Source organism: Mus musculus, chromosome 12 (genome assembly GCF_000001635.26).
Source record: "Mus musculus strain C57BL/6J chromosome 12, GRCm38.p6 C57BL/6J".
Lineage (NCBI taxonomy): Eukaryota > Metazoa > Chordata > Mammalia > Rodentia > Muridae > Mus > Mus musculus.
In genome coordinates, this window is record NC_000078.6 from 32,096,593 (window position 1) to 32,123,823 (window position 27,231).

At 42.4% G+C, this 27,231-nt stretch overlaps 2 long non-coding RNA genes across 21 annotated transcripts; one reads left to right on the forward strand and one right to left on the reverse strand.

Moving 5' to 3' along the window:
• On the reverse strand, nucleotides 1-27,231 carry 5430401H09Rik. 20 transcript variants are annotated; one of them, XR_872651.3, is made up of 7 exons: nucleotides 27,030-27,231; nucleotides 19,361-19,428; nucleotides 16,013-16,383; nucleotides 10,612-10,749; nucleotides 6,797-7,016; nucleotides 5,826-5,888; nucleotides 1-1,015 (listed from the first exon to the last, which is right to left on the reverse strand). It is a non-coding gene; the product is annotated as an RIKEN cDNA 5430401H09 gene (long non-coding RNA). The 20 variants fall into 20 exon arrangements; XR_872646.3 differs by lacking the exon at nucleotides 19,361-19,428 and adding an exon at nucleotides 19,477-19,828; XR_872648.3 differs by lacking the exon at nucleotides 19,361-19,428 and adding an exon at nucleotides 19,477-19,828 and having other exon boundaries at nucleotides 16,013-16,332; nucleotides 27,030-27,230.
• On the forward strand, nucleotides 14,353-19,891 carry Gm51991. Its single transcript, XR_003950223.1, has 2 exons — nucleotides 14,353-14,668; nucleotides 19,335-19,891. It is a non-coding gene; the product is annotated as a predicted gene, 51991 (long non-coding RNA).

A 27,231-nucleotide genomic window follows, 5' to 3' on the forward strand; every position in this document is an offset into this window, starting at 1 on the left:
TATTATAAAGAAGCAAAACAGAATTTTTATTATTTATTTTTATTGTAGCAGAAACAACAAAGCACATTAAGTGAAAACTGCTTTTAACTCCATGTGTTTCCAAATGCCCAACTCTTGCTGGAGTAACATCACCTCTTACATCCTACAGACTTTCTTTCTTGTCTTCACTTTGCACGAACTAATAGAGGAAGCACTCGCTCCTGTAATCCCTTATTCCCCTAAAAATTCTCCAACTAGACACAGCTGATCTCTCTAACAGCATCATCCTACTATGGAGATGACGGGCTGTGTATTTTAGGTTGAGAAATTAAAAAGGTGCATTATTTCCGAAGGAATATTGCTTGTGACGAGAGCCATCAGAAGCATTTGAACAAAAATGTTTTGAAATGGAAAAAAGGAAATAATCAGTTATAACTAGGGAAGGAAACTATATTGACAGTAACAATAATAATAGCGCCTCTGTTTATCCAGCTTCTCGCTTAGGTCCCAAATACAGCAGTGGCTCACTGAGATGGAAATGTCCTGGTTTAAATGGAGGGGGGGAATTGTGGAGGACAAAGGTTCTGTGAAAGCATCACTGTTGACAGAGTAACACATGCTGGAAATAATTTACTAGTGGCCATTTGTATAACGAGTCTGTGTCACATATTTCAGGAAAACCTCAAACTAGAAGAAAACCTGTACATAGAAGCTCTAACCTGTTTCCTGATTAAACCTCAATATGCTGCAATAAAGAGTTGCTGTGAGGATTGATATGGCCAGCATGTTCTTACTGTTGGATATGTGTGTTGAAATACATTTCACAAGCATATTTGGAGGCAAACTTGGGCTTTTTGAAATACTGCACATTTTTAGTGATTTCAGATGGGGAAAAAGTTCAAGAAAGCTTGAGTACACTTTGACATATCCATCTAAGTTCAGCACACAGAAAATCTCTCCAGCCGAGACCGCCGTGCTAGGGTACACTCGAAGATGATGTTAAACAACAGACCTCTGCTCTCAAGGCCCTTCCAACCTGGAGAGGGGTGGGGCAAAAGGGGAGGGGAGAGAAGCTTGAGTGAACAGGGGATATAGAATCGTTTGTTTGTTTGTTTGTTTGTTTGTTTTTTGAACCAAGGTCTCACTATGTAGCTCTGCTATCCTGGAACTCACAGAGATCCGCTTGCCTCTGCCATCTGCATACGGGGATTAAAAGCCACACATCCGGCTGGAAGACATAGATTCCTAACCAAATTGCTAGTGCTGGAATGGCAAGGAGAGAGTACAAATTCTAAGTGTGGAGATCAATGGAGTTGACTATACTGACTGCAGCAGTGTCAGGAACAGGTGAGATCTTTAAGAATCTATGATAGTATAGATACTTTAAAAAAATGTCCTTTGGTCCACTTCATGCTATGGCCTCAAATTTATGTACTGAAACTTCTCTTCTCAGTATATTGATATTGGGTGAGTTTTTGGAGGGGAGGTTGTGAGAATGGAGCCCTTTAGAGTGATTAGTGGAGACATGAGACATCTGTCTCCATTCTGGAAACATAAAACAAGATGGCAGATTTGGAGAACCAGACTTACAGTCTCCCCACACCTTGAACTTGGACTGCCAAGCCTGTAGAATTAAGAGACATAAATATTCATTATTTAAACTACCCAGTCTATCGTATTTGTTATAAGAGGCCCTCCCCATACACAGACACAAATCTAAGAACAAACTATTAGAATAATAAGATATAACACGGCTTAGTTAAGTTAATACGTTAGAAAAAAGTATACCTAAGATTTCGAGTTTGGTCTGTCTATATCAGAATCTATGTTCTTTTGGCTGCACAACACACAATGCCATTCTGAAAACAGCAAGTAGTTGGTGCATATGCAACTGTGACATTTTTCAGAGACAACACCTTTCAGTACTGGCTATGAGTCTGTGACATCTATGCAGTTTTTATTGCTCTTACAAAATTTCATATACCAAAATCAGAGGAAAGATCCTTTGTTCAGAATAATTGTCTTTGAACAATTTGAAAACATTGTCATTTTAAATATAGTAACGATTCCAGAGTGAATATGGAAATTGGATGTTTTCCAAGTAATAAATATCACTGTGTGGCAGTTTTTCATAGCCATTCAAAAGCCATGGGGCAGGAAGATGGGAGCCCTGTGCATAGCAGGTGTGAGATCCACGTGGAGACCCACTCCCTAGTCCCCTGGGGCTTGTCCATGCTGACCCGACCTAGTGATCCCAGCCAGCTGGGCCTTTCCCTCCACACTGGGAATACACTGGAAGTCCATCCAACCATTCTCAAGGGCAAAACAGCTCACATACACATGTAGATCTCACAAAGGGTCTGTCTTTCACGACCTCCTTTCTGGAACTGTGTACTTTACCTGCTTTTACAAGAATTCTTCCCTTAGGATAAATATGTACATTTTGGGGAAGTTGGTTTTTTGTTTTTGTTTTTGTTACTTTTTGTTTTGTTTTGTTTTTATATATCTTTTAAATGGCTACATTTTCTATGATACACATTTTGTGTTAATTTAATTATATGTTGTAATAATATATATATATATATAAAATCTTGCTGGGCAGTGGTGGCGCAAGCCTTTAATCCCAGCACTTGGGAGGTAGAGGCAGGTGGATTTCTGAGTTCGAGGCCAGCCAGGTCTACAGAGTGAGTTCTAGGACAGCTGAGGCTACACAGAGAAACCCTGTCTTGAAAAACAAACAAACAAACAAACAAAACAAAAATCTTACAAAGATATAAAGATAATATAACCATTTATCTATGGTTTTCAAATCAACTACTTTTAATGAAAAGAAACAAAATATAAAACTGGCAGTCATCTGGGAATAGGCTGTGTTTATTGTACACAAAGGCAAATTAAAAATCTCACATGATCATGTTCATCCTCGTTTGAGAAAGCTTAAAGAGCAATATATTCTGATCATATTCTTATTTTAGGATCTAGTAGCAAGAAACACTTTTCAATTAATGTTCTAGAGATGTTAGTACACAGGATCTATTTTAAAGATAATTCATGTGTGAGCATCATAATGCCCACTGGTATCCGGCCAGGCCACTTTCAATGTTTTAAAGTACCACGATACAAAAGAAACCACTTTTGGTTTTTGTTTGAACTTGTTGGCCGCAGATTTCCGGTTCCTATCTGAAGTCCCAGGCACCAGGGTATTTCCAAGATGGCTGCCCTAGTTCAAAGGATGATAAATGACTCTATTCTGTGACTGTGCTTTAAAATTTTAGTCTTTCCAATGGAATTCAAGCTGTGCCAGCCATCTTCTATTAGTCAGACCCTGGGGGATTTTATTGTTATTTCAAACCAGATCTATTTTTGTTTAATTCTATGGGAACCACACATAGTTTGTACCTTTGCCAGAAAATTATTTTCCAATGACTATTACTCAACTCTAAGCACATCCTGCATTTTTACACAGAGGGATGTGGTAGGGGTGAGTTTAGTTACATTTTACGTGACAAAATGTAGCCTGGACTTTTGCATTCTGCTAACTAAAGTAAATTAGGTTTTACTCATTTTTTTTCAGAATGGTATATTTTAAATAAGAAAACTTTAACATTTATTTATTTGGTGTGTGTGTGTGTGTGTGTGTGTGTGTGTGTGTGTGTGTGTGTGTGTGTGTATGTGTGGCAGGACAAGCACAGAGTCAGTGCTTTCCTCTGCTATGTAGCTTCCAGGGGTGGGATTCTGGTTGTCAGGGCTCGGGAGAAAGTGCATTCCCCTGTTTTATCGTCCTGCAGCTCTATTTTTAAAAAGTCATTGAGACACAGGATTAGTGGGTCCCTGTCATTGGGCACCCAGCAGTTTGAGGCAGAAGGGTCACAAGTTTGAGAACACCCTGAGCTCAGAACAAACTCCCCGACCCAAAATGGTACTTTTGTCCCAAAGTCAATCATATTCACACACTGAGAAAATCTGTACGTACCATCAGCTATCATAACTAGACATGATATCACTTCTTCTCTTACTTAACATAAACAAAAACAAAAGTAAATCAGACAAACAAATGCAGACCCTTGGCCGTCTGGCTCTCAAGCACCATCTTAACCTTTTGAGTCTGTTTGCAGAGGTGGTAAGGCCTGCTCTACAGGGTCTCTCAAGCTAACGATCATTTGAGTAGCGAAGCTTTACTGGGGGAACTGGGAGAAAAATATCGTGTTATAAGAAATTTCCTCTGAGAGTCTCAGGCCCTCATAGGGTCTTGGATGCTGTATTCCACTCGGTGAACAACAGTCTCTTGGGGTATAACACCCCGAGAAGAATCTTTCAAACATGATGAATCCTGAGAATAATAATAAAAAAAAAATTCACAGAACTTTTTCAAAGGTGACTTTCAGAGCACTAAGAAGAAAGAGATTCACCTGCCTCTGCCTCCTGCATACCTGAGTCACCACTGCCCAGCTGGATTTTTTTTTTAAAGGAGAACATGCCATTATGCTTTCTTGCCAAAACCCAATAAAATAACACTGGGAAAAAAAAAGCACGCCTTCTCCTATACATTTATGGTATAAGTGTGGCTTGGTCTTCATGTGAGTCCCTTGACAAGTGGCACAGGGGTTGTTTTAGTCTCTCTTCCTGCCATTGGATTCTCTTCCCCACCTGGACTGCCTGACTGGGCCTCAGTGGGAGAGAATATGCCTAGACCTGCTGGGACTAGATATCCTAGGGTGGGGTGGTACCCAAGAGGACATCTCTTCTCTTGGGGATAATGGAGGGAAGGATTTGTAAGAGTGGGGCTGGAAGGAGAGGAGGGAGGGGCCTGTGATCAGGATGTAAAGTCAATAAAAAAAATTATTGGGAAAAAAAAGCACATCTTGTTTTTATAAATATAAGAGAAAAGAGAAATGAAACCGTAGTGGCTCCCGCCCATCTGCAGGGCTGCTCCCGCCCATCTGCAGGTGTGCCCCCACTTTCACAGCACTGAGTTGTCATCTGCAGAGTTACCAAAACAAACAAATCCTGGAAACAACCCCTTACATACAAAGTCTCAAAATGTTGTGTTTATTTATGATTTTGTATTGGATCTTGTGCAGCCTTCAGGCCATGCGCTGGAGAGGCCTCTTAGTAATCCTGTTTATATTTAATAGTTTCAAAGTAATAGAATTACATATTTTTGTAAAAACACAAATAATATGGAGAGATTAAAAAATTAGATGAGTACCTCCACTTTCTTTATCCCTAATCACCAGTCTGTTTCTCCAGGGTAAAAACTGCTAGCAATCGCTTGTTTGTTCTTCCATAAAATGGACTGCATCCCCAGATAATAGCATATGTACATGTTTGTGTGTGTGAATTCAAGTATATAATTACATTTCTTCCAATTGTGTCATTATATATATATATATATATATATATATATATATATATATATATACATATTCAATTCCCAGCACCCACATGGCAGCTCACAACTGTCTGTAACTCCAGTTCCAGAGGATGACACACAGACACATGTAAAGCAATGCGAATAAAACACCAGTGCAGATTAAATAAATAAATAAATAAATAAAAATGAAAATGATGTTTAGTTTACTCATACCCTGATTCAAAGATAATATATAAAATTATATGTCTATAGAAAGCATGAGAAAACATGTACCTAAATTTCCAAGTAAAGAAGAACCTCTCTCAGATACCTAGTCAAATACTGCAGGGGCCACTCACTCACTACCACTACACAAGCGATCATTTTTAGGCTCAGAATTCAGAGATCCTAAATCCTGGGCTTAAGCCTAAACTAAAGTGCAAACAACTTTTACAAGCCCCAGTAATCTCCCACTCTGCTGTGGAACAGTTACCTGCTTCATCCAACAGCTGCCAGGACCACTCCCTACCTCTCCTCTGGGGCCCGCTCCGAGTCTCTGAAAATAAGTTTACAGACACAGCTTGAAATCTCAAATCCCAGGTTTGTGCCTTGAGTGCACGCAGCGAAACTGAAGATCACAGTGAGGGTGGAAGAGCCCAGGTCAACCTCTGGCACGTTGATTTTATGTTTCATCCCCTGTGACTACCTGGGGAGAGGAGGGAGGGCAGTCACCAGAACCCCGGCAAAACGCTAGCACTTTAGGTGCTGTGACTTAGATGGACAGAAGCTGAGATGCAGGGCAGAGGAGTCTCTGCTACAAAAGATGAAATACATTTGCCTCCCAAAGGTAACTTGTAAAGAGAGTTGGAGATATCCATCAGTGTTTCCCCAAACTGAGCCCATTTCTCAGCTATGATAGATGTTAGATAGCTGGTTGCTGGAATGTCTCACACCAGCACAGAGTCATAGTCAAGCTAGGAGGGCTGTTAGAGAGGATTGTTTTTTTTAAACTATAATGCCCTGTGGTCATCTCAGAGAGATCAGACTCTACCAGGTGGCTCTCCGGGTGATTCCTATACTCTGGTTTCTGTGTGGACAATCTTTGGTGAGACTTGCCTTACCCAGCTCCAAAGAAATTTTGTTTAGTAGGGTTGGTACTGCTTTTTTCCCCCTTCCCTTATACCAGAGATCAAATCCTAGGGCTTAGTACATGGTAGGCAAACACACTACCACTGAGCTGTATCCCGAGCCAGGCTGGTCTTGAACTTGCATGCTCTTGTCCCATCATTCCATATGCTTAGGGCTATAAGTATGTACTTCCAGGCCTGGCTCCAACTCTCCGTATCATCCAACCAATCTCAGCTGATGCTGACACAGGCGCATCTCTGGCCCATGTGTGACTACTGTATAGTGCTTGCGTCTCCATACTACTTACATCTCCAGGGTTTTAACCTTACCACTCACCTCTAATTCTCAATACACCTGCTTTCCTGGGCCTTGTCGCTGAGGCTCTTTACCCCAAGAGTTGTAATTGTGCTTCTGAAACACAGCCAAGGTCTTCACTTGTCACTTGTGCTGGATCGCTCCGGGATAGTCAATGAAGTCCAGACGGCAACCGTACAGTACAAAGATTGTATCAGGACTTCTCCACCTCGTGCTTCTGACCACAAATCCTGAAGTCATGCTCCAAAGAGCAAGAGTACCAAAAACAACACTGTCACCAACCTTAAAATGTAGTATGAGGATTGCTTTGTAGAGTCACAGTTAACTCGTTGCCTACCACCTATTTGAAAGTATTTTTTTTTTTCAGCTACACCTAAAGATAACTAGCTCTCTAAACCTTTCATTTGCACATTGCTGTTTGAAGGTGTGTCCTTATTATTTTACCAACTGTGTTTTTGTTTTGTTTTGTTTTTTAAGCCACTGCTCAAGTTAATGTCACTGACAGATGGTAAGTTCGTGTGTTCTGTGATTTGAGCTGTCAAGAGAAGTGTTAAGTGCACTTGTGTCCAACTCAGATTCCACCCGTGCATACGTGGTGGTTTCTCCAGGCTCCTGGAACGCTGGATGCTTACGACAATCATCGTAGCTCCATCCAGGCGGGAAAAGTGAGTAGGCTTTGGGGTGAATGAACCTCGTTCAGACTCCAGCTATTCTTCTTATCGGCTGGGCAGTAACTTAGTCCTTCAGAGCCTTAGGTTTTTGTTTGTTTGTCTGTTTTCCTTCAGAAAGTGAAATTATGATACCCCCCTCCAAGACCTGCTTTGGCAATGATTAAGTGAAATAGAGAAGCAGTTATCCTATGGGCAAAGTACTCAGTAAACATTGCTTCCCTCTTTTTATTTAATAGATAATTTGAACGTTGGGAGTGTGAGTGTGAACATTTTTTAAACTCAGCTACAAGAAAGTATGAGAAAGAAAGAAAAATCTTTCTAGAAAAGAGTGTTTTACTAACCCTGAGGAGGTCACTCACCTAAGGGTGACTGGGTTATAGGGAACCAGTTATCAGGAGGGGCTGGGCAGGGGGCACTCTGAGTGCTGGCTGGGAGCCAGGCAGGAGAGCTAAGGTAAAGGCCAAGGCCAAAGCCAAGGCCAAGGCCAAGGAAAAGGCCCAGGGTGAAGCCAAGGAGATGAGAAAGAGCCAAGAAGGGGTGTATGCCAGGGTTCCAACGTCAGCACTGAGCAATAGCAGGAGTCCTCTGACAGCCTGGAGGACGATAAGAGGAGGCCAAGGGTGAGCATGGGGGTGGAGGAGAAGATAAGGAGAAGAAGGCTGCATTGGAAGGGTGGTGGATCCTGGCCAGACAGCCATCTCAGAAGCCAGACCCTAGGCCAACATGGTCATGAGACAGTTATTGCCTGCTGCGGTCATGAGACAGTTATTGCCTGCTGCGTTCAGAGTCATTCTTGTCTTCCTATATGACGGGCTAAGATTTCGTTCCTATATTATTTCTTGTCGCTTAAAAAACAAAACAAAACAAAACACCAAGTGCCAATGTGTTCTTTTATTTATTTAGATACTAGTCTAGGAAGAGTGGAATAAATTAACTCTGAAATCTCAACCATAAAACACAACAAAAGCGTGTTGTAAGTTCCTGTCACGGTCCTCTGTAAGTCTGAGAGGATACATGGGGAGAGGGGCTTCTACTTCAGGTCATCGGGGCCAGGTTCCTCTTATCAGATGGCCCCTCTGTCCCCAAACAGGGATTCTTAAGTTGACTTCTGTTTTCTTGAGACTGAAGTCTCATTATGCCATTCAGTGTAACCTGAACTCACTTTGTAGCCCAGGAGAGTTTCAAACTAACAGCAATTTCTCCTGCCTCTGCCTCCTAAGTTCTGAGATTACAGGCATAAACCACTGTCCCTGGCCTGCTCTCTCTCTCTCTCTCTCTCTCTCTCTCTCTCTCTCTCTCTCTCTCATTCTTCCCATTTTGCTGTGCACTCCTTTGGGCAATTCAGTGATATTTCATATGTGTTTACTCAGCAGAAGAGCTTCAGCTGAGTAGTGAAACACGGCATACAAAGAAGGCCATTTAGAAGTTTTATACTGTTAAAATGATAAAATACAAATTATCCTTTTTTAAATTTATTTATTAGGATGTCGGACAGATGTGATTGCTGGTATGCAAGGAACCATTGAGACACACGAGGGAACACCCCAGCAGACATGTTAACATAGCAGGCAGAGTATAGAGGAGCTGAGTTCTGACAGACAGAGTGCTCAGACCGACACTGGGCAGTAATTCTAGGCTCTTTTTAATTGAGAGAGAAACAAATTTGTTATCTTGCTCTGAGCCATTGTTACTTAAGGAGTTTTGTCTTTCTTACTGCTGAACCTAATTCTAAATCATACATAGATTTGGGACTTTGAATAGGAACCAGGTCATGACAGGTTAATCTAATTGACATGGAGTCAATAACAAACTGGAGGTACCTTTGATCGGCTCAAGAAAGATGGAAACAATGCAGTCATTCTCTGTAAAACAAGGTGGGGTGACAAGCATTTTTTAAACCCCCCCTGTGGATCTGGAAATAATTTGAGGCTAAAGGAAAACCTGTGTTTGTTTTTGTATACATGGGTCTGACCTGGACGGCTTGTAAATGGTTCCCTTCCCACACTTCTAGGTTTTATTTAGGTTAGAGTGCTGGACCTGCTTATAAACACTGCTCTGAGCTTTTAGAGGCAGCAGAAGCCAGGGCCCAGCCTCCTCCATGACAGTTCCACGCCAGGGAGTTCAAAGCCTTAGGGGAATGTCAATGTCCAGGACACTAAGCCTGAAGTCTCCACCACAGTCACTTTATGATTTTAGGTGGGGCTCATGGGGAGTGAAGCACTCAAAACTAAACATGCTACCTGGTAACTTGTGTGAAATTAGAAGGAATTCTTTTTTCAAGTGACTGGTTGTGTTAAGCATGGGGGAAAGGCTCTGAAAAACGACAGTTAACAAAAGTTCTTATATATTTTTTAGTGCCAACACATTCCAGATTTGAAGGCTTAGGCAAGATTATTTCCCTGGTCAAGTCTGGGTTCTGCGATTGGCCTAAACTTCCAGGAATGGCAAAAAGTAAATAAAATATAAAATAAAATAAAATCAATAATCAGACCATGTGAGAGAGAGTTCCAGAAAGGGGTTTGTACTGGCTGGTTTTGGGTGTCAACTTGACACAGGCTGGAGTTATCACACAGAAAGAAGCCTCAGTTGAGGAAATGTCTCCACGAGATCCAGCTATAAGGCATTTTCTCATCTAGTGATCAAGGGGGAAAGGCCCCTTGTGAGTGGGACCATCTCTGGGCTGGTAGTCTTGGGTTCTATAAGAGAGCAGGCTGAGCAAGCCAGTAAAGAACATCCCTCCATGGCCTCTGCATCAGCTCCTGCTTTCTGACCTGCTTGAGTTCCAGTCCTGACTTCCTTTGGTGATGAACAGCAGTGTGGAAGTGTAAGCCGAATAAACCCTTTCCTCCCCAGCTTGCTTCTTGGTCCTGATGTTTGTGCAGGAATAGAAACCCTGACTAAGACAGGGTTCTTCAGATTCTCCGCAAATACTACTGAGTCCAGGGTCTTGAGGCCAGGAAGTGAATAGATGGCTCTGCTGTTGTCTATTATATTCACGCATGAAAGATTCTATTTAGAGTTTCATCTCCCAGATGGTAATAGCCCTAAACTCATATTCTGGGCATTCAAGTTTTACAACCCAGTAGGCATAGAGAGACCAGATGAAGTTATGTCAGAGACATACAAGTCAGTTTTGTAGCTCCTAAGGTTAGCAGAATTGTTTACCTGGTGCTTTCCTATGGCAAAAAGGCTGCTAATACTGGCTTGACAAGCTAAGGATTCTAACTTCCATTTCCAATTGCCACTGCAGCTATGTCCGAGTACGTGATGTGAGGGCTATAGCCAAGCGTGTCTGTCCTAGACCTTAAAGTGAGAGGACATAAGAGAAGGAGATCAGAGAGGCAGTCCATCAGCAGGGAAGTAGAGATAAAGGCTCTAGTGGCAGCTGCCAGTGCTGAAAGCCAGAGATGCTAAAGGTACAGGTGTCCAGGGTTGGATGCTGACCAAGAGGTGTCATCTACAGACTGGTCTTAGAGTGTGCCTTGAATGGTTTCTTCTAGATAACCCTGATCTTAATGGTTGGTCATCTTGGTAGGCCTGTGATACCCAAAGCTGTTTGAGTAGCCATTTTCTCTTGAATAAACCACAGTAGGTTTCACTTGGTGGTACTGATATGTCCTTTAGTGTCATCTTACTCTACTGCCTGTTAGCCAAGGAAACAGGATAAGTATTTGTTTTGGAAATAGAAGTAGATAAGAAGAAAGGAAGTGGGGAAGGAGGGAAGGAAGGAGGGAAGGAAGGAGAGAAGGAGGGAGGGAGGAAGGAAGGAAGGAAGGAAGGAAGGAAGGAAGGAAGGAAGGAAGGGGAATGAGCATGTGACTTTCCTAGAGAAAGTTACAGGAAAGAAAGCTATAAAGGGAGGAAAAGGGAGAGATTGATTTTTGAGACCTGAAGCATGGTGTGGCATGTCCTTAAATGATCCAGTTGGGATAAAGAGATAGTTGACTGGTTAGAATCATGTATTGTTTCAGCAGAGAACCAACATTTGGTTCCAAGCATCCACACTGGTGCCTTACAATAGCCTGTAACTACAGCTTAGGTGATCTGATACCCTTTCTGGCATCTCTGGGTACCACACACATTTATAGTTAAAAATAAAACATGGGCTAGAAATGGCTCAGTGATTAAAAGCAATTCCCACTCTTCCAGAGGACCTGAGTTCAGTGCCTAGCACCCATACTGAACAATTCTCAAGTGCCTATAAGTCCAGCTCCAGGGCATCTGACACCCTCTTCTAGCCTCTTTGTGTACTCATCCCCATATATGCATAGTTAAAAATAAAATAAAAAAAATAAGATTCAAATATAGAGCAGGAGATGCACTGATTGCCATCTAGGCTCTGCTGTGTGTAAGTAGATGACACTCAGAATACTGTTTTCAGTGAGTAAACTTTTATTTTAGTGTCAAGACACAGTCAAGAAGTAGAAATACCAGGTATTGTTTAGGGAGAGCTCATTCCATGAGGTTATTCAAGAATCTGAGTCTTATCATCTTATCATGTATAACAGGACATTGTCCTGACCTTTGTGGTCCATCATGTAGTAACAGCCACATCCCAAGCAGGAGGATAGAAGATGAAGGCCTCCTGGGTTTGAACATCTGTCACGGTTCATCCCAGGCTTTCACTTCCTATCACATGCAATTGGCCAACTGTTAGTGACATGGCTCTAAGGAAGGCCTGAGGATGCAATGTTTATACTGAACCCTCATGCTATGTCTGCTAATTAGAGGTTCTCCCATTATAGAAAAGGGGAGGGGATAAGCCTTTAGAGGCCAGCTCATCCTCTGCCCTTGCTTCAATTGACAGCAGACTGAAATCTGAGCTTACAGGTATAGATGGGAGCACGATAAATTTTCTATGAGATCATAATCTTGGTTAGTACACGGATAGGAGAATTTCTCTTCAGAGTTGTTGGCCACAGTCATTTTGAATGGGAGAACTAACTAAAAAAAATGCAATTGCTCTGCATTTTCGAATGATATTGGTTGTGAAAAGGAATGGCTTGTGCTCAGTTACGACTTTAACATCTACATTTACAAACAAAAAGGGAAAATGACAGGACCGAGTAAAAGTTTAAAGGTCTTTCTCAGGGTGGATTGCCACAGCCAGAGCTGTACGTCTGGCAGACAGTAGAGTGCCTACCCAATTATTCCTCAGGGTTTTCGTAGAAAACGCAATGGCCTGTAAGGAGGTCAGAGAAGCCTTGAGGCCAAAGAAGATAGGGAAAAGATCAAGGGAAATTTACAGACGACAAGTTCAAGGGCAGACTGGGTACAAGTTCAAAGCTGAAGAAATAGCTGGCACTTCTGCACATGTGCTATCTTGCAACATGCTACTAGGGTCTTAGAGTAACAGGGCTCCTAGCCACTGGTGGCAAAGGCGGAGGCTCGAATCCAGAGGACTGGCAGCTGAGTCAGAGCCTCCTGGGGCCATCATTGCGCAGCTGCCAGGCAGACTCTTCCAAAATGCTCTTTCTAAAGCAGATAGACCTCAGGCAGCAGACTCTCTAGGAGAATGGGAGCGCTCGGCCCAGCCCAGTGATTCACATCTGCAAACACCTGTCATGGGCATTCTCTCGTCTTGTCTTCTCAGGTGTGTTCCAATGATAGATATGCTGCCCAAGTCACCTGCCTATATCCCAGGATCCTCTGGCTTAAAATGTGTATGTGCAATTGTTTCCATTCTAGAGCTATTGCTTTCGAGTAGCTTTAAGGTGAGGCAAGTCTAGGGAGGCATCTTTCAGAGAAAGAGCACAGGCCTGTTTATGGCAATGCCAGATACAGTAGCCTTTCTTAGGTTCCAAATCAGTGGTCTCACTGGAGTTCTCCAGGGATGCAATGAACCAGCCTTCTCAAGTGCTCCCTGTTTTTTTTTTTTTTGTTTTGTTTTTTTCTTTTCCAGAAACTTCCTCTGTCTTGACTAAACAGTGTCTCCAGCCATGTATATCCTATGCATTAGTCAGTGCCTGGCCCTCAGATTGTGACCACTTTATACACAGTTTCTAAGGTTTTGATTTTGAGGTAGTGGGGATTGAACCCACAGGTTTGCACATGATTGGCAAGCACTCCACCAGTGGTCTATACCCCCACGCCCAGCCCTCTTTTTACTTTCCTGGAGGAGAAGATGCATTGGAAGGATGACTTCCTTGTGGCTTACAGTTTGAGGGTACAATCCATCAAGGCAGGGAAGTGACAGTGGCCAGAGCATCAGGTAGCTGGTTATGTTACATTTGGGATCCCAGTTCTGGAAAAGCTCATTTTAAAAATTGAGATAGGGGCTCAAATAATTGCTTAGCTGGGCATGAATTTACTTTGTAGCCCAGGAAGGCTTTGAACTTGGGATCCTGTCTCAACCTCCTCAGTGATTGAGATTACAGATGTGTACCATCAGGGCAGTGCCTTGATGACATTTAGTAGCCCCCCACCCCACCCACCCATCCACACACATACTTTGTTTTTATTTCTCACTGGTCTCCCTCTCTAAGATTCTGTGTCAGCTGTTAAGGGCGCTGGCCCTCCATTCAGACTGCCTAGCTTAAGATCTCCCCTGCTTTCCCCTTTTTCTGTGTGCTGTTGGACAAGGACCTCACCTCCTGAGCCTGTTGTTTCCTGTCTACAGTAGCAACAATAACAGCGTAATAATCCTACGAACTTTAAATAACTCAAGATCCATAAAAGACTTCGGACCCTGCTTGTCTCACAAAGCTCCAAGCACTGTGTGAGTATGGGCTTTATCACCCTATGGGTCACTGTTCCTTCCAGGAATGCTTTGTTGGAGTCTCCTACAAATTGTTGGAGCCCTGTTACTCTAAGACCCTAGCAATTGAAATTTTCTGGTGTCTGTAAACCTGCCCTCTCTTATTCTGGTAATGACGTGTCTCTTTATTCTGGGAGCTTCTATTATAAGTGGCTCTACTAATTTTGATTGTACATAGATACCAGGGCATGGAAGAGCATTTGACTCAGGCTTGCCTAGTCACGATACATCACCTCTGCAGTGACTGACTGGTTCAATGTGTGGGGCTGGGATCCCAAAAGGGCCAGTTGGAGTACTTCTCGGTGAGGCAAGCAGTTGTGAGCATAAAACTGTCACTCTGCAGCAGCTGCTGAGCTCAGATAATGAATGCTATGCCATCCTGCCTGTCTGCGCAGGGGAAGCAATTCAGAAACGGAACAACTGAGGGTGATACCCAAAGAGGAAAGGTCTAAGAGCAATGTTGTGGTATGAGGAGAGAGAAAGAGAGGGGGGAGGGGGAGGGGGAAGGGGAGGGAGAGGGAGAGGGAGAGGGAGAGGGAGAGGGAGAGGGAGAGGGAGAGGGAGAGGGAGAGGGAGAGGGAGAGGGAGAGGGAGAGGGAGAGGGAGAGGGAGAGGGAGAGCTCATAATTGGGAGTTTGGGGTCTGCATTCCTCAGGCCCTTCTTACCCAGACCTTCACCATCTGGAAGCTGAGACCTCCTTTTGGGCTTACAACAAAGCGTGCTGTTGGCGTGTAGGAAGAGTCAGAGCTATTGTGCCCTTTCTGTTGAATTTGTCCTTGACCTGTTCGTCCCTTCCTTTCTAGAGCCAGGGAGTGAGGAGGGTTGGATCCTGGTTCTCTTCTCGGCTGACTTCAGTTTGCCTCCTGGCTGTTTTCCTTTGTCTTGTTTTCATGGACAGTAACCTAAAGCCCTCACTTCCTCATTCCTAGCTAAGCCTCTGCTCCAGCCCTGTGCCTTCCCCTTACCTCCCTGATTTCCCTTATGAGGAAACATTTACCCCAGCTTTCCCTTCCACTTCTCTTTTACGTCTTTACAGTTGATACTCTTGTTCTGCCTTTCCTTCAGATCTCAATCTCCAGTCATTTGCAAAATATGCTTCCATTTTGCACGGCTGTTACAGACTTACACTCTTGAACTTGCTAGCTGGTTTTTTTTTTTTTTTTTTTTTTGTACAAAAGACACTGGTCTGTTGTGTTTTATATTCTAAACGTTTCCTGGTGACATATTTTGCTCCAATGGTTTATTGATCTTTCAGGACTGGCTGATTCATGCATCAAGTCAAAGTATCAGTCCAAAAATGAAAAGCACAGCAAGTATTTAATTTATCTTCCATGTGCCAGCAAGGCTCTCTCACTCGTCTCCTCATTCAAGCATCAGGCCAGGTACTTTATCTAGGCCTGTTACATTTCCATAGCCATCTAAAGGGACGTTGTAACACTCTTTCTTACATTACAATTCCAGATTAAGGGGCTGGAGAGATGGCCCAGCTGTTAAAGGCTAGGCTCACAACAACTCCAGATTAATAAAGGCAGGAGTGAAGAATATAGAACAGTCAGCATTAGGCAGACGCTATAATAATAATTATTGCAGGTGAGAACTAATTGAATGCTAACTTAGCTAAAACATGCTAAATTGGAACTAATATGAATGCTCAAAGTGCTGGATGAATTATAACAAGAAATACACACATATATTATTTATAATGTGCGCGCGCGCGCGCACGCACACACACACACACACACACACACACACACACACACACACACACACATTTTTGTGATTTAAGAGACTCTCCCCAAGATCCTTACCCATTGCAAAGGGAGAAAAACGGGTAACTTTTGCACTATGGAAACCCAGAGAACATCTCCTTAACCTAGCAACCAAGGTTAACAGCATCACTATTAATAACATTAGCATTAGGTAATCATAATCCGATTCACCCAGGAGTGTAGAGTTTCCCTTCTGTGGTGTTCTTGGCAAGAAAACGTGCAGCTTCCATTTAGTCATGAAAAGACCATCATGTAAACTCGGATTGAAGGATCTCCCACAATAACATTGACCTTGACCAGCACTCTTCACAAGTTCCAAGGTCAGGAAGGGCCAGGAAAGGCCAAAGGAATGCTGCAGACTGGAGACAGTAAAGAGACAGATCCAGGCGAGTGTGACCCTGGACTGAATACTGGACACAAAAGACAATAGAGGGCAGTTGGTCAAATTTGGGAAGAGTACTCGTTTGATGCTTGCTCTCACACTCAAATCACTGCACTGCATGCTGTCTAGGGTATGACTTAAGCTTCAGGGTTTTTAAAAATGATGCTTCCTAATGTGTGAGATTTAAGAGAAGATATAACTACATAGTACAGGAGGGAAGAGCCATCTATCAACGGTGAGAGTAGCTTCAGCCGTGGGAGTAGCCTCAGCTTGTCTCACTAGCCTTCTGTATTAAATCTTTAAGATTGCTGCCTAGGAAGGTACCTGCATTATCTCGAGCTTCTAAGACATAAGGCAAGCTGATAAGAGAAGGGCCAGATGTAGTCTGTGCTGTGTCTACCTCCCTGGCCAAGCCCCGAGTCTGCTGTGCTGACCTGCTTCCTTCAGGCTTTGACGGCCTCTCTCTCTCTCACCTGAACATGCACTATGGATTCTGCTTGCTGCCCTCAGGCCCTGCTGCTGTAGGAGTCCACTGTGTGATTGTACACAGCCCAGAGGTATAGAGTTGACCACATTCCTCAGCTTAGCCCCTTAGCAAGCAGCTCAGATTGGCTCTGCCACTCCTCAGAAACCCAGGCAGCATGCAGTACCAGTTGTGTTTGACAATACCAGCTGAGTTATATGTAACCTTGTTTTTTTTTTCTCCTTCCTTTCTTTTTTCACTTGCCCTGTCTTCCCACTCCTGGAACCATATTCACGAAGATAAATTACTTGTTCATCATTCCCCAAACTCATTTAAACAGAACTCAGGCTAAGATGCCTTTAATGAGAGCAATAAAACCACATAGAGTTAGGGCTAGCAAGGAAATCCAGGGAATTTCCTTTTGAGAGCATACGAGAGTTGCAGTTCTTTGGTCTCTGTCTCTGTTAGTCACCTTTCTATAGTTATAGCAAAGCACCAAAGGCTTCCTTAAGCTCATAGCTTATAGGTCCTGATACAGCAGAGTTGAGTAAAACTGGTCACTTCATGGTTAGGGAGTGAAACAGAGGAAAGAGAGGGGTCCACAGTCTCTCCAACCCGGTTAAGGAATGACCCTGGCTATCAAAGACCTCCCATGAGGTTCTAACACAGAAATGTCCCAGATGCGAACTCCAGTACCATCTCTCCTTTCTTTTCTTTTATTAACTTAATTTATTAAAAAAAAAGAGAGATATCGAGTTTCATTAGGTAGCCCAGACTGACCTCAAGCTCTCAATCCTCCTCTTATTTTTCTTTCTCCTCCTCCTCTCCCTCCTTCTCCTCCTCCTCTCCCTCCTCCTCCTCTCCCTCCTCCTCCTCTCCCCCTCCTCCTCCTCCTCCTCTTTTTGGCCTGTGCTCCCTTATTCTTCATCCTCCCCCCACTTTCCTTCTTTGGTGGTTCCATTTACAGCTAACGGTTCACTCTCAGCACCTTGGCTGAAGTCAGAAGAAACCAGTGCTGTTTGAACAGTCTTCCTGCTCTGCTTAAACCAACGTTGTCCACTGGGCAGTGGTGTCTGCTGTTGCTCTTACTGCATCCTGCAGATTTAGCCTGTTATGACCTTCTGACCTAGCTACACCTGCTATCAAATTTCCTGTCTGTCTTCCTTGCCTTGTACCTCTTGTTCTTCCCAACATCTCCACACATTGCATCAGCCTTCTGTAGCATGAAGCAGCAGTGCCGTGAAGCAGGAGGGTGACAGATCAGTGAAACAGTTCCAGAGGGCTATCTCACTTGTCCCAGGTGACAAGGATCCAGCTGTTTGTTTGGTAAACATTTACTATGTGTCAATCACATGCTATACATTCTTCTGGGTGCTGGGTAAATATCAGTGTATAAAATCGAGGAGACTAGACATATGGCTTATATAGTCCAGGGAAAGGCAATTTAGTAACAGAGGCCAGACAGGAGTACTACATCCCTTCTAATATACAGGTTAAGGAGCTAGAGAGATAGCTCAGCAGTTACAAGCACTAGCTGCATTTGCAGAGTACTAGGGTTCAACAAGTCTCAGCACTCAACACTCAGCACTTACAACCATCTGTAACTCCAGTCCCAGAGGTTTGGATGGCTTCTTCTGGCCTCTATGGGTATTCCATGTAGGTGGTATACAAACATACATTCAGGTAAAACACTGACGTACAAATTAGGCATTCTTGGTTGGAAATATGAAATCCAAACACTGCAAAGTCTGAAAGTCTTTGACCACTGACCTGATACTATAAATAGAAAGTCTTTTATTTGATTTAATGTGGCTACAGTCAAAGTGCAGGTGCACAAATGTTATTCTAGAAAATTACTTTCAGTCAATGTGTGTACATGTGTAGGAGTTACAAATGAACTGAGTGTTTAGACTTGGGCTGCATCTCCAAGATTTCTCATTATGTATATGCAAATCCAAAACAACTTTACATTCAAAATGCTAGTGCCCCCAAGCATTTTGGGTAAGGGCTACTCTCTGCAATGTCCCTGTAACTTGTTTCCTTAATAAGGCAGACAGGGCACCCATTCTCTTCACTAATAACCTTTGTTATTAATTTCTGGTTCATGATTAACATTTATTTTTGAGACTCACATGCACACGTGTGGTCCTAGCATTGAGGATGCTGAGGAAGGGGATCACTCAAGCTCAAGGCCATTGCAGGCTGTATAGCAAGACCCTGACTCAAAACAATAAAATAGGGCTGAGAGGTGGCTCAGTGGTAGTTAAGAGTACATGCTGCTCTTTGAGGGGACCTACATCTAGTTCCTCCTCTCACATCAGGCAGGTCCTAGGAACCCAATGTTCTTCCTCATCTCTGTGGGCACCTGCACACGTGCATGTAGATATACAAATATACATAGAGTTGCGTACATCTTATAAATGTCAAATGAATACATGCAATACATAAATTGTATCTTTGACCCACTTCCCTCTCTTGAGGGACACTTGAATACTCTGCTGGTTTGTCTTTGACAGGATTTGGAATCCCCTCGCTGATGTACCTCTGGATTTATCTGAGAAGGAAACACTTATTCTGAATGTAGGTGACATCATCCCATGCTCTGGATCCCTGGAGTGAATACAGAAGAAATCAAGTAGAGTATTAGCATTTGTCTACCTTCAGATGCAGCGCGTCCAGCTATATCGGGCTCCCACGGCTACACCTAGAGCTGCTCTCATTGCCTTGTGTCCTCTGTCCTCCTTCAGACTGCGGGCCAGTGCAAACCTTTCCTTCCTTAAGTACTGTTGCCAGGTGTCTCATGGAAGAAACAAGAGAAGTGACTGACATAGATACTTATACATAGTTTCCACTTGGGTTTGTGAAGGCTAACTACCCTTTCCTGTCTTGGCTGGAACCATGCAGCCTGAAGGACAGGAGGTGGCCCCTGGGACATATACTCACTCTGAGCTATGGCTTGTAACCATTGACAGCAAGAGTGTGATAGAATCTTCCTTACTTCTCCTCATGCCTTGAAAAGGAAGTGAAAGTTGAACTACTTTTTCTAGTTTAACATAAACTCTCTTTGAATTCACCATTTTTAATTTATATTGGGGGATTTGGGTGGATCTAAGTCCAATTTAACTCTTCTACCAGAAGCATAAGCCAGAACATCTCCATTTTCCTTTGTTGTTTGAGGCAGGGTCTTGCTATGTAGTGCTGGCTGACCTCAAACTTACTATGTAGACAAGCCTGGCCTAGAACTTGGGGCAAGTCTCCTGCTGCTACCTCCCAAATGCTGGGATTACTTACAGGTACAAAGTATTATGTCTGACTTCCATTTGTTGTACTTGAATGGTAGAGCACTGACTTACATTTTATCAAGGTTCCTCATATTTCCTCATAACCCTTGTTTTCTTTCTTGCTATGGTACATGTACCAGCTACCAAAGCTCATCTGAGGGCTCTAAGAGCTGTTCTATTTGGAAAACAGGGGCCTCAAAGAAGTTATCTCTAGGGATCATTTGCTTGGGAAGAGAACACAGTTTTCTTCTTTCCCTTGTTGGAGTCAGGGACTGACTTCAAGGCCCAGGAGTGCTAACAGAGCATGTGTTCTACCCCTGGGCAGAACATCCAGTCTTTACCTCTTGAAAACTTTTAAAATGTTTTGAACTCATCAGACAGCCCCACGGTCCCCAGAGGAGACCCTACTTCCAGGCACTTTAACACATCCAGGATCTTAGGATTCCAGGATCCCAGGATCCCAGGATCTTGGTCACACCTGGATCTCAGGGTCTCAGAGGAAGCTTGACTGCCAAGAATTCTGACACACACAGAATCTCAGGTTCACAGGATCCTGGAATCACAGGATCACAGAGAAAGCTGAACTCTGAGGAATCCTGAATCAATGGGGATTACAGGAAGGACAGGCTCCAATCAGATATATTGAGGGCAGCAAACACTTGAAATAATCAGATGGCAGGAGCCAAGCTTAAGAACAGAAGCAACAGAAACCAAGGTTACATAGCATCATTGGAACCAAACTCTCCCACCATAGCAAGTCCTGGATACACCACCACACCAGAAAAGCAAAATATGGATCTAAAGTTAACTTCTCATGAAGATGGTGGAGGACTTTAAGAAGGAAATAAGTAACTCCCTTAAAGAAATACAGGAGATCACATCCAATCAGGTGAAAGAACTGAACAAAACCATCGGGGATCTAAAAATGGACGTAGAAATAATAAATAAATCACTCTGAAAATAGAAAACCTAGAAAAGAAGCGAGGAGCCATAAATGCAAGCATAACCAACAGAATACAGGAGATAGAAGAGAGAATCTCAGGTGCAGAAGATTCCATAGAAAACATTGACACAACAATCAAAGAAAATATGAAATGCAAAAAGATCCTAACACAAAACATCCAAGAAATCCAGGACACAATGAGAAGACCAAACCTAAGGATAATAGGTATAGACAAGAAGGACGATTTCCAACTTAAAGGGCCAGTAAATATCTTCAACAACATTATAAAAGAAAACTTCTGCAACCCAAAGAAAGAGATGACCATGAACATACAAGAAGCCTACAGAACTCCAAATAGTTTGGATCAGAAAAGGAATTCCTCCTGTCACATAATAATCAAAACACCAAATGCACAAAACAAAGAAAGAATATTAAAAGCAGTAAGGGCAAAAGGTCAAGTAACATATAAAGGCAGACCTATCAGAATTATACCCGACTTCTCCCCAGAGACTATGAAAGCCAGAAGATTCAGGGCAGATGTTATACAGAACCTAAGAGAACCCAAATGCCAGCCCAGTCTACTATACCCAGCAAAACTCTCAATTACTATAGATGGAGAAACTAAGGTATTCCATGACAAAACCAAATTTACACAATATCTTTCCACAATTACAGCCTTCAAAGGATAATAAAGGGAAAACTTCAACACAATGAGGGAAACTAAGCTCTAGAAAAAGCAAGAAAGTAATCTTTCAACAAACCTAAAGAAGATACCCACATGAACAGAATTCCAACTCTAACAACAAAAATAACAGGAAGCAACAACGACTTTTCCTTAATATCTCAAACTATCAATGGACTCAATTCCCCAATAAAAAGACATAGACTAACAGACTGTTACATAAATAGGACCCAACTTTTTGCTGCATACAGGAAACCCACCTCAGGGACAAAGACAGACTACCTTAGAGTAAAACGCTGGAAAACAATTTTCTAAGCAAATGGTCCAAAGAAACCAGATGGAGTAGCCATTCTAATATTAAATAAAATTGACTTTCAACCTGAAGTTCTCAAAAAAGATAAGGAGGGGCACTTGTTACTCATCAAAGGTAAAATTTATCAAGATGAACTTTCAATTCTGAACATCTATGCTCCAAATGCAAGGGTATCCACATTCATTAAGGAAACTTTGCTAAAACTCAAAGTACACATTACACCTCACACAATAATAGTGGGAGACTTCAACACCCAACTCTTATCAATGGACAGATCCTGGAAACAGAAACTAAACAGAGACATAGTGAAACTAACAGAAGTTATTAAATAAATGGACTTAACAGTTATCTATAGATCATTTCATCCTAAAACAAAAGAATATACCTTCTTCTCAGCACCTCATGGTACCTTCTCCAAAATTGACCATATAGTTGGTCACCAAACAGGCCTCAGCAGATAAAAAAATATTGAAATAATCCCATGCACCCTATCAGATCACCATGGATTAAGGCTGATCTTCAATAACAACATAAATAATAGAAAATCCACATACACGTGGAAGCTGAACAACACTCTACTCAATGATACCTTGGTCAAGGAAGAAATAAAGAAAAAAATTAAAGACTTTTTGGAGTTTAATGAAAATGAAGCCACAACATACCCAAACTTATGGGACACAATGAAAGCAGTCCTAAGAGGAAAACTCATAGTTTTGAGTGCCTCCAAAAAGAAGCTAGAGTGAGCATACACTAGCAGCCTGACAGCACATCTAAAAGCTCTAGAACAAAAGGAAGCAAATTCACCCAAGAGGAGTAAATGGCAGGAAATAATCAAACTCAGGGCTGAAATCAACCAAGTGGAAACAAGAAGAACTATTCAAAGAATCAACCAAACGAGGAGCTGGTTCTTTGAGAAAATCAACAAGATAGACAAACCCTTAGCCAGACTCACTAGAGAGCACAGGGAAAGCATTCTAATTAATAAAATCAGAAATGAAAAGGGAGATATAACAGCAGAATCCGAGGAAATCCAAAAAATCATCAGATTCTACTACAAAAGCCTATATTCAACCCAACTGGAAAACCTGGATGAAATGGACAAATTCCTAGACAGATACCAGGTACCAAGGTTAAATCAGGATCAGATTAACAATCTAAACAGCCCCATTTCCCCTAAAGAAATAGAGGCAGTCATTAAAAGTATCCCAACCAAATAAAGCCCAGGGCCAGATGGGTTTAGTGCAGTGTTCTATCAGACCTTCAAAGAAGACCTAATTCTATTACTCCTCAAACTCTTCCACAAAATAAAAACAGAAGGTACTCTACTCAATTTGTTCTATGATGCCATAATTACTCTGATACCTAAACCACATAAAGACCCAACAAAGAAAGAGAACTTCAGGCAAATTTCTCTTATGAGTATAGATGTAAAAATACTCGATAAAATTCTCACAAACCGAATCTAAGAACACATCAAAACAATCATCCATCATGATCAGGTAGGCTTCATCCCAGGGATGTAGGGATGGTTTAATATACGGAAATCTATCAAAGTAATCCACTATATAAACAAACTCAAAGACAAAAACCACATGATCATCTCATTAGATGCTGAGAAAGCATTTGACAAAGCCCAACACCCCTTCATGATAAAAGTCTTGGAAAAATCAGGAATTCAAGGCCCATACCTAAACATAATAAAAGCAATATGCAGCAAACCAGTAGCCAGCATCAAACTAAATGGAGAGAAACTTGAAGCAATCCCACTAAAATCAGGGACTAGGCAAGGCTGCCCACTTTTTCCCTACCTAGTCAATATAGTACTTGAAGTCCTGGCCAGAGCAATTCGACAACAAAAGGAGATCAAAGGAATACAAATTGGAAAGGAAGAAGTCAAAATATCACTATTTGCAGATGATATAATAGTATATATAAGTGACCACAAAAATTCCACCAGAGTACTCCTAAGCCTGATAAACAGCTTCAGTGCAGTAGCTGGATATAAAATTAACTCAAATCAGTGGCCTTTCTCTACACAAAGGATGAAGAGGCTGAGAAAGAAATTAAGAAAATAACAACCTTCACAATAGTCACAAATAATATAACTTGGTGTGACTCTAACTAAGGAAGTGAGAGATCTGTATGATAAGAACTTCAAGTCTCTAAAGAAAGAAATTGAAGAAGCTCTCAGAAGATGGAAAGATCTCCCATGTTCATGGATTGGCAGGATTAATATAATCAAAATGGCTATCCTGCCGAAAGCAATCTACAGATTCAATGCAATCCTCATCAAAATTCCAACTTAATTCTTCACTGAGTTAGAAAGGGCAACTGGCAAATTCATATGGGATAACAAAAATCCTAGGATAGGAAAAACTATTCTCAACAATAAAAGAAACTCTGATGGAATCACAATCCCTGACCTCAATCTGTACTACAGAGCAATGGTGATAAAAACTGCATGGTACTGGTACAGTGAGAGACAGGTAGATAAATAGAACAGAATTGAAGACCCAGAACCCACACACTTATGGTCACTTGCTCTTTGACAAAGGAGCTAAAACCATCCAGTGGAAAGAAGACAGCATCTTCAACAAATGGTGCTGGCTCAACTGGCAGTTATCATGTAGAAGAATGCGAATTGATCCATTCTTATCCTCTTGTACAAAGCTCAAGTCTAAGTGAATTAAAGAACTCCACATAAAACCAGAGACACTGAAACTTATAGAGGCAAAAGTGGGGAAGAGCTTTGAAGATATGGGCACAGGGGAAAGATCCCTGAACAGAACAGCAATGGCTTGTGCTGTAAGATCAAGAATTGACAAATGGGACCTCATAAAATTGCAAAGCTTCTGTAAGGCAAAAGACACTGTCAATAAGACCAAAAGGCCACCAACAGATTGGGAAAAAAATCTTTACCAATCCTAAATCCTATAGGGGGCTAATATGCAATATATATAAAGAACTCAAGAAGTCGGACTCCAGAAAACTAAACAACCCTATTAAAAAATGGGGAACAGAGCTAAGAAAGAATTCTCAACTGAGGAATATCAAATGGCTGAGAAGTACCTAAAAAATGTTCAACATCCTTAATCATCAGGGAAATGCAAATCAAAACAACCCTGAGATTCCACCTCACACCAGTCATAATGGCTAAGATCAAAACCTCAGGTGACAGCAGATGCTATCGAGGATGTGGAGAAAGAGGAACACTCCTCCATTGCTGGTGGGACTGCAAGCTGGTACAACCACTCTGGAAATCAGTTTGGTGTTTCCTCAGAAAATTGGACATAGTTCTACTGGAAGATCCAGTAATACCACTCCTGGGCATATATCCAGAAGATACTCTACCATGTAATAATGACACATGCTCCAGTATGTTCATAGCAGCCTTATTTATAATAGCCAGAAGCTGGAAAGAACCCAGAGGATCCTCAACATAGGAATGGACACAGAAAATGTGGTACATTTACACAATGGAGTACTAGTCAGCTAGTAAAAACAATCAATTTATGAAATTCTTAGACAAATGGATGGATCTGGAGGATACCATCTTGATTGAGATAACCTAATCACAAAAGAACACACATGATATGCACTCACTGATAAGTGGATATTAGACCAAAAGCTCAGAATCCTTTTTAGAAGGGGGAACAAAATACCCATGGAAGGAGTTACAGAGACAAAGTTCGGAGCAGATCCTGAAGGAATGACCATCCAGAGACTGCCCCACCTGGGGATCTATCCCATAAACAACCACCAAACTCAGACACTAGGTAGATGCCAACCAGAGCCTGCTGACAGGCGCCTGATATAGCTGTCTCCTGTGAGGCTCTGCCAGTGCCTGGCAAATACAGAAGTGGATGCTCACAGTCATCCATTGGACAGAGCTCATGGTCCCCAATGAAGGAGCTAGAGAAAGTACCCAGGGAGCTGAAGGGGTCTGAAGCCCCATAGAAGGAACAACAATATGAACTAACCAGTACCCTCAGAGCTCCTTGGAACTATACCAGCAATCAAAGAAAACACATGGTAGGACTCATGGCTCTAGCTATATATGTAACAGAGGATGGCCTAGTCGGTCCTCAATGGGAGGAGAGGCCCTACGTTCTGTGAAGGTTCTATGCCCCAGTATAGGGCAATTCCAGGACCAGGAATGGGAGTGGGTGGGCTGGTGAGCAGGGGGAGGGGAGAGGGGATAGGGGGTTTTCGGAGGGGAAACTAGGAAAGGGAATAACATTTGAAATGTAAATAAAGAAAATATCTAATAAGAAAAAGAAAAAAAATGTAATTGCTTTCTGGAAGGAGATGCTACTTAACTTTAAACATTCATGTTTTTTTTTTTTTAATCATATCAGTCTCCTCTCTCAGAAAGAAGTGGGCAGAAAGAACCTTAAACTTCTCCCTTGTAAAAGGGGATGCTGATAAGAGGGACGTCCAGCTGAAGCCAGTGTGATAATGTCAAGGATCAGCAAGGGCTGCCTGACTTTTTGTGATTGCTGATGCTGTCATTAGGGCAACAGTGTGGGGCGAAGGGAGACTCCCAAGGCTTGTGTTTTCTGTGCCAGAGGTTTTGTTCCTGTGGTGACAGGTCTCTGGGTGTCCCTTTTACTGTGTCCTCAGGTTAAGCAGTGTCCCTCAGAGTTCCTCACCATGAGCTAGACATAGGCAGATGTTCATCTGGCATGAGGCAAGGGACAGTATGGCTTAGATAGGTCTAATTTTTATTTTGGTTTTCCCCCTAAACCAGAGAAGAAAAGCTCAAGCAAAGAAAATGAGATCCATTTGCTGGATGGTGGGAAGGCTCCCTGGTGCCTCCTGTTATCTGCCTTCCAGAGGCCTTTCCAGAGCTTGGTGCTGTTAACAGCCTGCAAAGAGGCCTCTGGTGGTACTAATCAGAAAAAAAACAAACAAACAAAAAAAAAACAAACCCAAACAAACAAAACAAAAGCAAGCAAGCAAACAAACAAGAAGACAAAGCAAACCACTTACACTCAAATGTGAGGCAATGCCTTTACTTCCGGGAGCTCCGTTCCTCAGACCTTCTCCTGGTTCCACAGCCTTGAAATTTGTATTGCGTCAGCCCTGGGACACATCTCTTATCTACACTTCTGTTTCTGGGCTGTTTTCTACTGATGTCTGCCAAGGACAGTGCTCCCAGAATGCGCCTGACCTTTAGAGGGTGAGATGCACT